Source organism: Chamaea fasciata, unplaced genomic scaffold (assembly GCF_029207755.1).
Source record: "Chamaea fasciata isolate MVZ Bird 193981 ecotype frontalis unplaced genomic scaffold, bChaFas1.0.hap1 SCAF_149, whole genome shotgun sequence".
Taxonomy (NCBI): domain Eukaryota; kingdom Metazoa; phylum Chordata; class Aves; order Passeriformes; family Sylviidae; genus Chamaea; species Chamaea fasciata.
The window spans coordinates 157594-164187 of record NW_027094234.1 but is presented as its reverse complement, the minus strand read 5'-3'; the positions used below and the strand labels follow the sequence as shown (position 1 = coordinate 164187).

The 6594-nt window shown below is 55.4% G+C and overlaps 2 long non-coding RNA genes across 2 annotated transcripts; both read right to left on the bottom strand.

Moving 5' to 3' along the window:
* Window positions 1-341: 341 nt before the first annotated feature.
* LOC136304717 (uncharacterized) lies at window positions 342-2313 on the bottom strand. The gene is made up of 4 exons (XR_010724753.1): window positions 2035-2313; window positions 1775-1944; window positions 1618-1696; window positions 342-1540 (listed from the first exon to the last, which is right to left on the bottom strand). It is a non-coding gene; the product is annotated as an uncharacterized lncRNA (long non-coding RNA).
* Window positions 2314-3483: 1170 nt separating this feature from the next.
* On the bottom strand, window positions 3484-6149 carry LOC136304715 (uncharacterized). The gene is made up of 3 exons (XR_010724751.1): window positions 5929-6149; window positions 5541-5716; window positions 3484-4702 (listed from the first exon to the last, which is right to left on the bottom strand). It is a non-coding gene; the product is annotated as an uncharacterized lncRNA (long non-coding RNA).
* Window positions 6150-6594: the final 445 nt, after the last annotated feature.

Sequence of the window (6594 nt, the reverse complement as noted above, 5' to 3'; positions counted from 1 at the left end):
GAATGAGACTCTCCCTGGATGAAACCTAAGGGGTCACAGCTTAGACATCCCTGTCTTCAAACCTGACTCAAAAAACCTTGCTAGTGACCCCACACTCTTCTTTCATGCCCTCTACGGCTCTGAGCTCTCCACTTATCTCTCAGATGTCTGGGGAGGTGCATCCACGCCGGGTCCCAAAGAAGGCTGCCTCTCCCTCGGGGAAATTCCTGCTGTGACCAGGCTGGTGTCTCCTCGTCAGCTACAATAAAGAGAACTAAACGTGACCCTGTGCTCTTAGCAGCACATCAGCCAGAAACCAGCAATTCTGCTACTCACAGTCTCCTAAGCTTGCCTGTGTCCTCGGCCCTGTGCTTCAGCTGCGCTCAGAGGCCAACGCCGGCGTCGCAGGGTCTGGTCTAAAAATAAAGACAAAGAACAGAGCTGTAACACGGCCACCATTTACACCTCCCCTGCAAATCAAAACAGTGACCGACCTTCTCAGGGGAGCCCCCTCACCCAGGATGGGGGGCTCTGCCACAGATTTCATCCACCTGCATCTGAAAGAAAGTCAGAACAACAGTCAGAGTGCGGCAGGATACCTTGACAGCTCCACATATCTTGTGGAAATCTAGGAATACCCTCGACAGCCCTGCTACACTCCACATCACAAATTTCAAGCCCCCAGCACTATTATCCTATTACCCCTACACCCAGACTGAGCATCAAGGCAGAGCAGCTCCCGGCCAAACACACACCAACACCCGTGACACAGCACAGGACAAACGAGGGGACACAACAGGGATAGAAAACTCTGGCAAGAAGAATGACCCTGAGGGTCCAGAGAACTCGGAATGAGATGACCGAGGTGAGACTGAAGGTGAGCTGGCCAGGCTCAGAGAACCCTGCAGGAACAAGATGCCATCGGGATGACTTATCCCAAGAAATGCAGAGATGGATGCCCGAGAATCCTACGGTCAGAATCCTCTACCTGCCTTTGCATTCTCACAAGACCTAACCCGCCGGAATGGATCAGGGCGGTGCACGGCTGTCAGTACAGCTCAGAACAAGACCTGAAAAGGCATCGGACTGGATGCTTGTGAAGAGAGATGGATTCTGATGAGTGTCCGAGCACCAAAGTCAAAAGCACCTGGCTGAGGAGCACAGAGATCAGAAATGCTAAGACTGATGCCAGGGGTTTTGATAGGCCCCTCAAAGGACAAAAGGAAAAGACAAGACACCAAACAGACAGAGTGCACAACAGACAAGTGACACAACACACACCAGGACTGCTCTGCCCGGCACACCTCGGCACTCTGATCCAGAATGAGACTTTCTGTAGCCTAAGCGGTCACTTCTTGGACATCCCTGTCACCAAAAATGACTCAAAAAATCCCTCCCGGTGGCCCCTGATCCCACACCCCGCTTTCAAGCCCTCCCTGGCTCCGAGCCCTCCACTTATCTCTTGGACGTCTAGGGAGGTGAATCCACGCTGGGTGGCAAAGAAGGCCGCCTCTCCCTCAGGGAAATTCCTGCTGTTGCTGGGCTGTTGTCTCCTACACAGCTACAATAAAGAAAACCAAACATCAAAGCATAATCTTGGCAGCCCATCACCCAAAACCCGACAATTCTGCTACTCACTGTCTCCTAAGCTTGCCCGTGTCCTCGGCCCCGTGCTTCAGCTGCGCTCAGAGGCCAACGCCGGCGTCGCAGGGTCTGCCTGGGTAAAGAGCAGACAAGGTGACATGGCAGCGCTGGAACTTGAGGGGACCATCCCTCCTTCTCCTCCCTGACTCACCTCAACTCCTCGGCCGTTATCCAAGACTACCTGGATGGGGCCTTCACAAGGAGAAGATCAAGGCTCCATCACAGACTCCTGGAATGCTCCCGGAGGGCTCACGGGTGAGGTGACCCGGGTCTGTCGTCCGGTTGGTGAGAGGGGAGCTCGGCCTCCTGCGAGTGGACTCCCTAAAACACACAATAACGGAGGCTTAGAGTTGCACCAGCGAGTGAGGCTTGAACAATAGCAACGGCTTCTGTCCACCCGTCACTGCTCACCTCGCCCACGTCAGCTTGACTGCTGAGATCCGGCTTCACCACCTAAAAATAAAGACAAAGAACAGAGCTGTAACACAGCCATCATTTACACCTCCCCTGCAAATCAAAACAGTGACTGACCTTCTCAGGGGAGCCCCTCACCCAGACTGGGGGGCTCTGCCACAGATTTCATCCCTCTGCATCTGAAAGAAAGTTCGGACAAAAGTCAGAGTGCTGCAGGATACCTTGACAGCTCCACACATCTTGTGGCAATCTAGGAATACCCTCTACAGTCTAACTACACCCCACATCACAAATTTCAAGCCCCCGGCACTATTACCCTCGTACCCCTACACCCAGACTGAGCAGCAAGGCAGAGCAGCTCCCGGCCAAACACACACCAACACCCGTGACACAGCACAGGACAAACGAGGGGACGCAACAGGGACAGAAAACTCTGGGCAAGAAGAATGACCCTGAGGGTCCAGAGAACTCGGAATGAGATGACCGAGGTGAGAAGGAAGGTGAGCTGGCCAGGCTCAGAGAACCCTGCAGGAACAAGATGCCATCGGGATGACTTATCCCAAGAAATGCAGAGATGGATGCCCGAGAACCCTACGGTCAGAATCCTCTACCTGTCTTTGCATTCTCACAAGACCTAACCCGCCGGAATGGATCAGGGCGGTGCACGGCTGTCAGTACAGCTCAGAACAAGACCTGAAAAGGCATCGGACTGGATGCTTGTGAAGAGAGATGGATTCTGATGAGTGTCCGAGCAGCTGAGACAAAGGCACCTGGCTGAGGAGCACAGAGATCAGAAATGCTAAGACTGATGCCAGAGGTTTTGACAGGCCCCTGAAAAGACTAAAGGAAAAGACAAGACACCCAAAAGACACAAAGTGCACAACAGACACAACACACCCTGGGACTGCTCTGCCCTGCACACCTCAGCACTGTGATCCAGAATGAGACTTTCCCTTATTGTAGCCTAAGGGGTCACATCTGGGACATCCCCATCTCCAAACCCGACTCAAAAAATCCCTCCCGCTGACCCCTGCCCTGGCACCCCGCTTTCATCCTCTCCCTAGTTCCGAGCCCTCCACTTATCTCTCAGATGTCTGGGGAGGTGAATCCACGCTGGGTCCCAAAGAAGGCCGCCTATGCCTCTGGGAAATTCCTCCTGTCACTTGCCTGCTGTCTCCTAGTCAGCTACAATAAAGAAAACCAAACATCAAAGCATAATCTTAGCTGCACATCAGCCAAAAACCAGCAGCTCTGCTACTCACCGTCTCTTAAGCAGGACCGGGTCCTCGGGCCCCGTGTGTGCTTCAGCTGAGCTCGGAGGCTGACGCTCGCAGCGCCAAAGCCTTAGAGGCATTACTGGCACCGAGCCCACCCACCGTGGCCTCCATTAGGGCTGTGAGCATCCCCGGTTAGAGCAGGAGAGGAACGCAGGGTGGACATCCCCGGTGAACCTCAACCCTGTGGACTCGGCCCCACCACTGTCACTTCCTGCCTGGCCCTAGCTTAGGGTTACTGCCTGCACCTCTCAGGACTTCTGGCATTGCCTTGCCATTAGGATTGCTGCCTGCACCTGCTCTCAGGGAAACAGTGTTGGAAGCAGCACTGTGAGGACCGGGATACCTGTACTCTGACTTGTATCCTAGCCTGTACCCCTGATTTTCACTGTGTGTTCTCTAGTCCTTCAGTCCTTTACCTCAGCCTCTGTGTGCATCACTGTAACCTCCCCCCTTCTGAACCCTGCTTCTTCAGAGCCCTAGACCTTGCAGCCGGGGACGCTCTGCACCGTTAGGGTCCCAAGAGCTGTCCCGCACGCAGGACAGGTACATCCACAGTTGTTCCCTGCCTACCCTAAACGTGGCCCTGAGACAGGGCAGAGGCTGACAGAGCCGAACTCTTTGCGGTGGCAAAAGGCACGAAGCCTTACCAACCGCCGCCTCGAGAGGGAAATCAGGAGCACTTCCACCGGCTGCGGAGAGACAGGGAATCCCAGGGTGGGTGGGGCGGGAAACCCCCGTTATCCCCAGCCCTGCTGGATCCTGCTCCCCACTATCGCTTCCTGCCTGGCCCTAGCCTGACAGTGTCTGCACAGGTCAGAGCTTCTGGTGTGTTCCTGCACTAGGGCTGCTGCCTGCACCTGCTCTCAGGGGAAGTGTGCTGGTAGCAGTGCTGTGAGGGCCGCTACACCTGTACTCTGACTTGTATCCTAGCCTGTTCCCCTGGTTTTCACCGTGTGTCCTCTAGTCCTTGAGTCCTTTACCTCAGCCTCTGTGTGTGTGGCTACACCTCCCCCCTTCTAAACCCAACTTCTTTAGAGCCCTACACCTCGCAGCCAGGCCTTCTAGCATTGTCCTGCATAAGGGCTCCTGCCTGTACCCGCACTCAGGGAAACGGGCATGTCTTTAGGGCTACTCCTTCGGGTTTGGGTCGGGCTGGTACACCTGTACTCTCAATTGGCACATCTTGGACATCCCTATCTCCAAACCTGACTCAAAAACCCCTCCTGACAAGTCCTGACCCAGCACTCCACTTTCATCCCCTCTGTGGCTCTGAACCCTCCACTTATCTCTTGGACGTCTGGGGATGAGAATCCATGTCGGGTGCCACAGAAGGCCGCCTCGCCCTCTGGGAATTTCCTGCTGTCACCGGGCTGCTGTCTCTTATTCGGCTACAAGAAATAAAACAAACATCGATGTATGATCTCAGCAGATCTGTTGGCCAATCGGTCAGGGCGTAAGACAAGTGGACCACCTCAAACACACAAACAATAACATAAGCTGAAGAGTTACACCGGAAACACCACTACACTTAACTGCATAAATACATAAATTTTCAAACAGACAACCCCAAAAAAATTCCAGCAAAAAAAGCCAACTCTTATCACCCCCAGTCAAACTACTGAATATAATAAAAACAACCCCACGTCCAATCCCCTCAATAATACTCCAGAACATATACCCAGAGCGCCCCCAAAGTTAAAGACCTCCCGCTAGCCAAATAAAAAGGAAAAAGCCCATGTCTTGCAACCTATATTAATTCATTAACTTAAAGCTTTAAAAATAAACATTAAAGTTTAAACCTTTAGATAACACTAGCACACCATAGACGCCAATCCCATCACTACATGCCAAACCAAAACTTATTTCAACCTTTTGTGCTGCTGCTGCTCGGCACAAAGGTTTGTCCCTCAGCACCTCCTGAAGTAATGTTCCACGCCCAAGGCCTCCCCCAGCCCCTGTGAGATGAACTCACCATCCTTCCATGAGCCTCACCTGGGAGCCCAGCATAAACCCCTCTCCTCCCGCAGCTCCGTGCCAAACTGAGCTCGGGCTCCCCTCTTAAAGCAGTGCTGGCAGGACCCGCCCCCCTCGTTATCCTTTACAGCTTCCACCTGTCCCCTCATCAGTGTGACAGCTCTCACCTGGGGCTGCTCTGTCCCCTCATCAGTGTGACAGCTCTCACCTGGGGCTGCTCTGTCCCCTCAATCAGCCTGTGACAGCTCTCACCTGCAGCTGCTGCCAGTCCCTGCCGCTCATTTCCTGGACATTGCACTGTGTGCACTGACACGCTGGGGCACCGGGCTTTCCTTGCTGTGAATAAGGATCCCTCTTCTCCTGCACGTGCCCAAGGCTGAAACTGGGATTCCACCTCCTAAATTCCGTTTGTGTGAGGTTCACAATTCCTAAGGAAATTTCCCAGCAATCGTTACCCTTCATTTACATTTTCTCCTTTGGAATCATTACTACCTTGTCTTTCTGTGCAAGGGTTTCCAAACGTTCATTGGGAGTTCAGTAGCCGGGTTGGCTTGTTTATAACATAGCTGACAATCCCAGGCTCAATCCAAACACCCAGAGATACAGGGAAATATGGAGACAGTTTATAAATACTGCCCACCTCTGACCCTGAATTCTTCATCGCACATCCTTGGAGCAGATTTACTCCATCCTTTCTTCCCAGCAGCACCTCTCCAGCACAAATCTCACTTCTCACACCTGTTTCTTCCCACAAACCAAACAGAAATCTACTACAGGGCGAGGCGGGGAGGGGCAAGGCCGGTCTCGGCGCAGAGCCCCCGGGCCCTCAGGGCGGGCCGGGGGGACCGGAGCAGAGCCCGGGCCGGGTTGGAGCCGGAGCCGGTCTGAGGGCGGAGGCCCCGGGCCCTCAGCGCGGGCCGGGGGGCGGGGGCGGTTCCCGGGGCCCGCTGTCCAATCAGCACTGCCGATGCCTCAGCGAGCCCGCCAATCGCGGGGATTCAAAAGGGTGGCGGAAGTAGCTGCTGCTCTATGGGCTCGGTGAGGAACGCCCCGGTGGGGTCCCGGCGCCGTGCACTTGGGACCCGCCCCGCGCCCCTGAAGCCGCGCCCCCGGTACTGCCCGGCCCCGGCTGCCTCCGGCCCCGCCTCACAGAGCCCCGGCTCCGCCCCGGCCCCGCCCCGAGCCCGCCCCGGCTCTGCCCCTGCTCCGCCCCGAGCCCACCCCGAGCCCGCCCCGGCTCCGCCCCGAGCCCGCCCCGGCTCCGCCCAGAGCCCGCCCCGGCTCCGCCCCGAGCCCGCCTCGGCTC